General features: G+C 37.9%; 1 pseudogene; it reads right to left on the bottom strand.

The window, feature by feature from the left end:
• Positions 1 to 335: 335 nt before the first annotated feature.
• On the bottom strand, positions 336 to 2,170 carry LOC138049774 (uncharacterized; annotated as a pseudogene).
• Positions 2,171 to 10,000: the final 7,830 nt, after the last annotated feature.

Raw genomic sequence — 10,000 nt, 5'->3', positions numbered from 1 at the left:
ATTCTTAAAACTTGTTACAAGCACATAGAATGGACCAAGTTGAAATGTTACGTCAACTCCAAGTTCAGAGACTTGGTTTACCCTGTCGTGACAGCAAAACTTCACAATATTGTTCAACTGTTGATCAGTGAATAACATGACCGTGGGAAGATCATTACAGACTACTTGACGGATAAAGCCAGGAAAAGTTGTCTTCTGCAGTTCTAGGACTGATGCAAGTGGGTCCTTATTTCCTCTTTCAGATGGTTTTCGAGTGATGTATCCAACCTGTTTCACGTTGCGTGGGAGCGAACTAATGCTATCGGCACCACAGATACCAACAGCTTCCTTTCTTGTTAAGAACAATGCCCTCGTTGGTCCAAATTCAACAGCTTTATCTGCAACTTTAAGCTTGGTGCTCTCTTTGGATCGGATGTGTGCCATATTGGATGAGGTTCGATTACCATGCTTCTTGATCTTAAATCTTGTGGGCTGACCATCAAAATTGTAATTGAGAAGCACGAGTGGGAACCATTTTTCAATAGATCTACCAAATTCGATGGACACAATTGTCTTGTGATATGACGTGTAGGAGGAACATGTGTACGTTCTTCTTCTCACTGCAACGTCGGCACTTTCTTGACTGTTGAGCTTTTCAAGTTCAGCCACTTTGCCCCCTTCATCCCTTATGATGGTGTAGAACTTGGCCTTATATCCTGTCATCACCCATGATCCATTTTCGTCTGAGAACAAATCTTTTCTGTGTTCCAGTGTATCAAGGCTCAAGACAAAAGTTGCATTGTCTTGAATTCCGATGGGAACTGCTTTGCTTATAATTGTAGCACTTTCTTCCTGGCAATTCATCATAAAGGGGACAACGTAAGGATTATCAAGGCTCTCAAGAGTTATCATCTTGCACTCAACATTACCATTGAACAGCTTGTAATCCTTTCCCTTCATTTTTTTTGGTGATTTTGACACATCGAAACGTTCTTCATCAGCATAGCTTTCTTCATCACTATAGCCGTCAAGGTTCTATAAAACATTCATTAAAACAAACATTAAAATGTTAATATTGTTAATCCTCGGACATCTTATTTTCATGGTCAGTAATCAGCAAATTGTCAAGCAGATTGGTGATGAGAATAAAGACAACCATTGGATATGGAATACTTTTAAGACAGCAAAATATCAAAACTAACATGCAAGGAAATGTGTGGCTGTAAGTGGGGAGCTCGAGAATTAACATTCAGACCTTAGCAGTTGAGGGTTAAGATTCAAGTTAAATAAATGTAAATTTATATGTACATGTCCATTATATCAAATTTCTTAGAGGATATCAAATGTCCCATTCAGACAGCAGAAATGTAAAGTACTTGTGAGAGCTTAACCAAGCTACACTGAATTACATTATATTATCAGGAGAGGGCAGAGTGATGATAGATCTGCCATCATATTTATTTACTATCATTTGAGAAAAGACAATTTGATGTGAATTTTCCCATCCGTTTTTATTCCAGACAAAATGATACCAGCCAGGCAATTATTTGACATAAAGTATAAAGTTGAAAAACGGGAAATGAAAGGCCCACTTGAATACCTCTGTCAGACTTGTGTTACAACCTGTGGAATATTCGTCTACACTGCTGTCTTGATCATCTCTATCATCAATCAAAACCTAAAAGCCACAATTCACACATTATTACGTGCATTAATGGAATATTTCCTTTGCTTGTTCATTCCGGACAGACAGAGACGCGTCTTAATATTTGACTTTATCATGAAGGAGAGGGACATGGTGGAGGGAGGGGGGGGGGGGGGACAATTCAGTCAAGAAAAGTATTTAACTACGGTTAAATACCTCTGCCAGACTTGTATTGCTACCAGCGGTGTGTTCACCTCCACTGCCAAGGTCATGGTCATCTTTGTTGTCAATCAACTCCTATAAGCCACAATTCAATCAACCGGTAAATTACTCAATCCATCTACAAACTACACGAAACTATATACCTATATATATATGGCCAAGTTATTTCAAGATTCATTTGTGTCTTTCCTTCCTTTTTAGTTCAGCAGACACATAGCGGGCAACCACACTTCCCTTGTTTGTATTATCTCACACATGCCCGCATCATATCATATTTCAACCCACCTGCCTTGGGTGACCCGAAAACACTGACCCCCGGTCCATGGACCCCCATACAGACCGGGTCCACGGACTACTATACGGACCGGTTCACGGACTACCCCGACAGACCCCCTCCACGGACCCCCAAAAGACAACATAAAAATAAAAATAAATTTAAAATAAATTTGACTTGCCAATTGTCTGGATAGACCACTCGTGTCGGCGAGATCTCAGCCATTACGCTCCGCAAATTTCGGGTCATTAAATCTCCCGGATAAAAACGACTCTGAACCTTTCTGAGACGTTTCTCCATTCTAGACTGAAATTGCATTCCCAAGTTTTAAAAAAATCGATTTTTTCAAACTCGTTTCATCCTTTCTTAATGAATTTCTTCATCTCCGAGTTTCAAGCACAAGTTAAATAGAACTAAGCAAAATGGCTTCCTTCAGCTGTCATAGCCATATAACCGATTGTTTGATTGGATCTCCGATTAACCAATAAAAATTCTTGACATAAGTACCCTGTTTTCCCGCACATTCACAATGGCGGCAGAATATTCTTGTATTATGAAGGAGCTGCTGGGGGATGGGTGGGTGCGTTTTTTTTGGGGGGGGAGGGGAGGGGGAGTGGGTAGGTTGATCGAGGGGGGAGGGGTGGGGAGACCGGATGGAAAAAATCTCCAGATTTTAGATCTCCATAGGTTGGCACCTCTGAGAATGATATTGACAAATTAGTATCTTGGAGCAAGACATGGCAAATGCAGTTTAATGTGACTAAATGTCATACTATGAGGATATCTAGGAAGAGGGATCCTGTGTTGATGGATTATTACATCGATGGCCAAAAGCTGTCTCCCGTAAACAACCATCCTTATCTGGGAGTTATGTTATCTAACGACCTAAGATGGAATTCTCATGTGGAAAATATTGTGGTCAAATTAGCAAATAAGTCTCTTGGTTTTGTAAGGCGCAGCCTTTACCCGAAAGTACAAAGTGTTCCGAAAGTACAAAGTGTTTAGCTTATGTAACCATTATTAGACCAAAATTGGAGTATGCTACTGCTGTGTGGGACCCATATAGACAAGAACAGATTGCTTCAATTGAAGCCGTCCAGCGGCGTGTAGCCAGATTTATCAAAAGAGACTACAACAGAACCTCTTCCGTTACAGAAATGCTACAGTCATTAGATCTAGATCTTTTAGAGGATAGACATAAAGCCCATCGATTGAATATATTTTATTTAGCGGTTAATAATTCGATTGCATTGTCTATACCTAATTATCTTTTACCTAAACAGTACTACGATTATTATTTTTATAGTTTTTATCCAAGGACAATAAGGGATTGGAACTCTCTACCAAGTGGTATTCGCACTAGTACAAATTTTTCATTATTTAAAGATCTCTGCTTCTTAGCTATTAGAAATAATTGAATTTTTTTATTTTTTATTTTTCTTATTCATTTTTATATATGTATTTTATAGTTATTAAGCAATTATTTTATCATTTGAATTTGTAATATATCACTATGTATAATTTGCAAGTGTTTGTAATTTATTGCGTTCGAGGTACGAGAACGCAACCCCTAATTTGTGTTGTAAGGGAAGTTTTTTCGAGATTGCATTTTCGTAGTCGTCGACACACTTTTGCCTCGTTTTGAGGTGCTTGGTTACGTTTTGCCTCACTTTGACGAACTAACGCACGTGGTGATTCGTGCGTCGTCGGCGTTTATAGATCGTTTCCACGTGACGTCATCATTTTCTAAAATCCAAAACTAAAGAGCCACGAAAGTTTTTATCCTCATCAGGCATAAGAGGCGGTAAATTTGTATCCATTTGCAATTTTAAAGCTCAATAGCGTGCTTCGTTTGGAAACCAGATCATTTTGAATTTCTGAGTTATAGCGGTGCGTGACACGAGGCGACGATCGAGTTTATTGAGAAATATATATTTATCTCATGGTTTTGAGCCTTTTTAGAATTTAAAACATTAGGAAAAGTGCTTAGGTAAATAGCTGTTTGTTCAATACAGATGATCACTCGCCTAGATAGCCAAAGTAAGTAACAGATGTTGACACTATTTTCCGGCCGCCATATTGGTGCACCGCAGATGTACACCAACATGGCGTTTTCATACTGGGCTCTGTAAATTTCTGCGAAACATTTCGACGAATATCTGAAGTTTGGGGAAACGCACAGGCCTAAAACTTGGAGAAGTGTCTTCTTCATTTATCTTCTACAACATCACGAATTCTTGACTTTTTCCACTGGATGGTTTTCGATTTATTTTTTTATTGCGTGACAGTAAAAAGGATCTGTTCTAGCGTTTGGTGAGATGTGATAATCTTCCATCGTTCATCGTTGAAAAGAGCTGAAAGATTGCTGAAGGTCTGTCAACTGAAGTCGGTAAAATTTTACTTTGGATTAAGCATGGTTCGTCACTGTCCTTGGAAAATGTGTGCGACTCCTCGCGCTTGCATCAAACCGAGTTGTGTAGCTAGGTGGCCGTTGTGCCACAAAGTAAAATCAACCGAGTTGTGAAGCTTGGCGGCCGTTGTGCCACAAAGTAAATCTACCGAGATATGACGCTCCTCGGCGCCACTTCATCATTACTTGTGATATTTACGGCATTGAAATCAACAAACTGAATTTATTGTGTCCCAGCGTTCAGCACAGAAAAGTAATCTTAGGTCTTTAATACCACAAGCTGAAAAGACTTGCAAATAACAGTTTTATTTTAGAGTAATTTTCAGTAGTTGTCTACTTGTAGAATTCCAAATAAATATTAGATCGTTATATCGAGGTATCGTTATAACGAGATTCCGATATAACGATATTGCCTTAAAATAACCGAAAATATCTTTATATCGGGGTAAAATTAGCATGTACTTTTTTACTACTGTACATATTGTTTAATTAAATTTGTAATGAGTATCAAATGACTCACAATTTGCAAAGCATTAGACCTTATCAAGGTTACTCAACAAAGTCTGTGGTATGAATCGTAAAAGGGAAACAAAACAAAACAAAAAACAAAACTTAAACAGTTGAAGTTGTATCTGTGTACTGATGCTGGAATATCGTTATATCGGGGAAGATTTTACGCTCGGTACGCTAAGAACTCAGCGGTATATCGGGAATATCGTTATATTGAAGATCTGTCCCGTACATTTTACTGTAACTTTTGCCGGGACATAGCATGTTTATCTTTATAGCGGGGATATCGTTATATCCAGGATCGTTGTATCGGGGTTCCACTGTAATAACATTTCCCTATCGCACGAACCATCCACCCTCCCCCCTCAGTTGCTACCTGTACCAAACCTGTACCGTCCTACAAACATCGAACACACTCGCCTAAGCTTCGATTACCCCTAGTTTAATTTACATTGGCTTGATGCGAAAGCGTTGTATGTAGATGTAGTTTCCTCGTTATCTCGGCCACGACTAACAATGTTAGAGAGTTGGGTACTAGTTAGGTTACGGCTTACTGTGGTTTACATAACCGAAAAACCTACATTTCAAAATGGCGCGCCGAGCTGAACTGACAACCTTTCATGAATAACAAGACTAGATTTCCCTCTCCTGTAGTGAATTCTAAGCGATGCTGTCTTTTGTGACAGTGCCAAGCCCTGGCTCATTATTTTCGTGGAATCTTCGAAAGAAAGTAAATTTGATGGACGGCACGCTAACTCGCAACGGTGCGAAACCACTGGCTTCCAAATTAAGCTACACTACTCCGGGCAGGCTGTCGTAGATGTAACTTTTTGCGGACGAAACTCGCTATACCGGGTAAGCTGCGTTGATGTTACTTTTTGTAAGCAACAAACTCTTTGAATAAACGTTTGTGTAATGAGTGTTATCAGCTGTGGACAAACAGCATAGCATTCCATCGCTTAACATTGTTTTCCACATCCATTGGTGTTGGTATGGTATGGTATTTTATTTATCCACATTACACGGATGAGAACAAGACTCGTTTTAACGTGAACGTGCCAAATAACTATAAATCCATACAAGTCATATTAAGACATAAAATAAATAAGTAGAATGAAATAAATAAGGGGAAAACTAGCTATATAAAAATCCAAACTACGTACAAAAGTTACAATAACACTTAATTCCAGTAGTCAAATTAACATTATTTAGCATTGTAACACAATCAGGTATATTGTTCCATAATCTTGAGGTGATTTGCATTTTGTAAAGATATGACCTGTGCATAAATTTTCTGTTATAGGCAGGTTGATGTAACTTGTTAAAGCCTCTAAGGTTGACAGTATTCATAATTTATTAGGAAATATGAACATATACTTAATATTAATCAGTCCCATATTGTACTTGCATTTGTAAAAAAAAGGGTGAGAGCATGAGAATAGCTACAATGTTCTAGGGTCTTTGGGTCAACATATTGGGTAAGTACATGTAGGTCACTATATGAAGATGACTTGGACATTAATTATTCATAAGAGATCTAATAGTGCACTGATTTGTAAGCTCCAGCTTATTAGAAAGACCAGATGATAACCCAACTGAAAAGCGGAGCACAATATTCAAAGTGTGGCAAGATAAAGGCCTTGTAAATATTAACCATTGCTTCTGGAGGTATGAATTTACTAACTCTCCTACAATGTAAGAGCAATAACTTTAACATTGACCTTATTGCATATAGATTTAATGTGGGCTTTAAAAGATAGCAAGCTATCAATGGTTAGACCTACATGTAGTAACTTCATACAGTGAACCACCTCCAAGGGCAGCCTATAGTAGGGTCAGCAATCAATAATTGTTAGTTTGACGGATTGTCACCCGGTGGTAGCACTTTAGTTTTAGTAGTGAGTTTGAGTTTTAGTTAATTTTTAGTTGTGCAGTGAGTTTTGTGTTGTGTATAAAGTTGAGATTACGTGTATATTAATCTGTAGAATATTAATTTCAAATGCAACAGCATTAGACAAAAATAGCCGGGGTTCCCAAGGGCCCCGTATTGCCTTCTCATTTGCATTACATTGTAGCTTCCAAGTTGTAAGCAATTTTGACAAAATTTCCATTTTCACCACATTTGCCAAATTTGCCAAATTCACCGGCTTGCCAAGGGACCCCCCTCTTGTTTTATTTGCATTGGCTTCCAAGTTGTAAGCAATTTTGAGAAATTTTCTCCACATTCGCCAAATTTGTCAACTTTTCTGCCTTGTAAAAGGGGCCCTTCTAGGCTGCTCATTTACGTTGACTTCCAAGTTGTGATCGATTTTGACTAAAATGCCATTTCACTGCATATCTAACTTATTCCTTCTTTTCGAAATTGTTGGTTAAATTTTTCCATTTTTGCCATTGGCATTTGTGTGAGATATGTTTCAGGATCTATATCAGATGCTGGAATCTCTGAGGCCACCCTTTCACCCATGGATGAAAAGTGCAGATTTAGTTCTTCAGCTATATCAAGGGGTTTAGTTGAACAATTTTCTCCCAAATTTTAATTTCAGAAAGATTCCTAGATTAACTCTAAATGAAGTTTTACCAAAAACTATATTGTAAAATTAAAATTAAAACTCATCATCAGTCATTATAGGAAAGTATTTTCTTTACGTAAAAGCTCTTAACAGTAAATTTTACATCTTTAATGAATTTGTTTCCCTAGCTCGTGATAAAATTAGGCTAGAAAAATATATTTCTTGTACGACTAGTTGCGAAAAAGAGTTCAGAACAAAATGGTCTGTTTTTTCGTCTCTTTTAAATACGGAATGAAACTCTGTTGATTGCTGATTGCGCTCTAAAGTTTTTATTGTATGAGGTTTCTTTTTTGTTAGTGTTAAGTTGTAGTGTTTGTTAGTGTTGCAGATTGTCTTTTGTGAATGTTAACTGCACGTGTGTATGTTCAATAAAGTTGGAATTATTCTAAAAAAAAAAAAAAAAAAAAAAAAAAACTCATCGACATTTAGAAGATGTTATAATCTCTATCATGCAAAGTCTACCTACCGATCGTCCGCAAAGAGAAAGGAAATATGTGTTATATTGTGCCATTAATAAGATAAATATCCCCATTCCTCGTTTTTAGGACACAGTAATACCTTTAACTTTCTGTCTTATCCTTGTTTTACAGCCTGCTTCCATCATGCCGTTGGTGTGGCTAATCCAAGTATAATTAGTGACGATCAGATGACTACCTCCTCGAATTATTCCAGTTATTGGTTACCCCATTACGGACATCTCAATGATACGAGAGGTGGTGGCTGGGCAGCGAGATTATCATCTAGTGTTTCTGATTGGCTCCAGATAGACTTTGAAAGGACTGTTCAAGTCTGTGCTGTGGAGACTCAAGGCGATGTTGACGGTATTGCGTGGGTTATCGACTTTTACCTCTCTTTCTCGTCCTATGGAGCATCTTGGAGTAATTTCACATATGAAAATGGAACGCAAGTGGTGAGTTTAACCCGATGGGTGACCTCACTGGTATTTTTTTTGTAAATCTTTAAGCTGGTAAAAATTTTTCTCATTACATTGAGAGAGTGTGGAAGATTTGGATTTAGGAAATTGGAATATGGCAAAACAAAAATTGCAATTTTATTCCGGAAGTCGGGTATTTTACGCGGATAAAACTACGTTTTCTTATGGCAGACACAAGAGGTACACTACATGTACATGTATATGTTGTAGTACAATTTGTTCCTTTGGTACAATTTTTTCTGAACTGGTACAGAATGTATTGAACTGGTACAATTTTAATTGTACTGGTTTATTTTATCAACTGTCTAAAAAAGGGATTTTCCTTTTTTGGGGGTGTAGTTAAAAAACAGGGGCGTGGTTTTTAGGGGGTCTAAAAAAGAACACGTTATTTCTTTCCTTTCTTCTACTTTCCTCTCCCTCCCTCATCTTCTCTATCAGTTCTATCCAACCCCCCTTCCTTTCACAGTTCTATCCCCCCTTATTTTCCAGGTGGCCCCCCTCCTTGCATTCCCTTATGCCCACTCCCTCTTTGACAGACTCTACACAGTATACTCAAGACTTCCTTTTTTACTCACCCGAACTTGAACTCCCTACCTCTGGATCTGTTGTCCACTCTCTTATCCACTTGACCACACAAGCAGATCATGCAAACTTACCATGATAATTCATAATTAAATATTTTAATATTCATCCCAGGCCACTGTCTGTCCAAATATTTTATTATTCATCCCAGGCAACTCTCGGTCCAAACTTCACTTTATTCACATTTAGACTTCGGCAGTTTCGTTAGAAGAAAACAACTCGGCAATGCAGTGTGTGTCACACGAAATGTTTTATCAAAGATTAGATGAATTTAAGCAAAAGCAGAAGCGAAATACATCACAACTAACCATGTTTATCGAAGATCAAATTATTTTACAATGAAGCAATGGAATACTTGAAAATTCAAAGTGAAAAATTAATCGAGTAGTGATTCGAGAGAAACGGAAGGCAAACTACACTGTATCTCAGTCACAACTAAAGACATTGCAAAGAAAGAAATGGACATACATGTACCACCAAGGAAAACTGGGCTAAACTTCAGAATACCCCGCCACTTATTTGCATTTCATTGAATAAGAATAGGCTCTATTGTATTAAGTTTCGTTCTTCAAAAGATGCCGCATAGGGGAAACAATAGTGGTTAGCTGTGGCGGGGTATTCTGAATTTGCTTCGAAAACTGCAAACACCTGACAGAAAAACTGTTATGTCAAAGAGTAAACTCTACGACACTCTTAGTCTTAGCACACCAAAGAACAGCACATAGAGGACGTCAAATCACAAGTAAATGGGAGAATGACAACTATTCAGAAGTAAGCGTACGACTTGTAAAGTTGTTTATGTCCATTGCACAAACAGCAGAAGACTATCACTAGCAAACAAGAAAGCAAGCACAAAAACAACAGAAATTTAAGA

Source organism: Montipora capricornis, chromosome 1 (assembly GCF_036669925.1).
Source record: "Montipora capricornis isolate CH-2021 chromosome 1, ASM3666992v2, whole genome shotgun sequence".
Classification (NCBI taxonomy): Eukaryota; Metazoa; Cnidaria; class Anthozoa; order Scleractinia; family Acroporidae; genus Montipora; species Montipora capricornis.
Note: the sequence above shows the minus strand (reverse complement) of the source record. Positions and strands in the feature narration are given on the sequence as shown.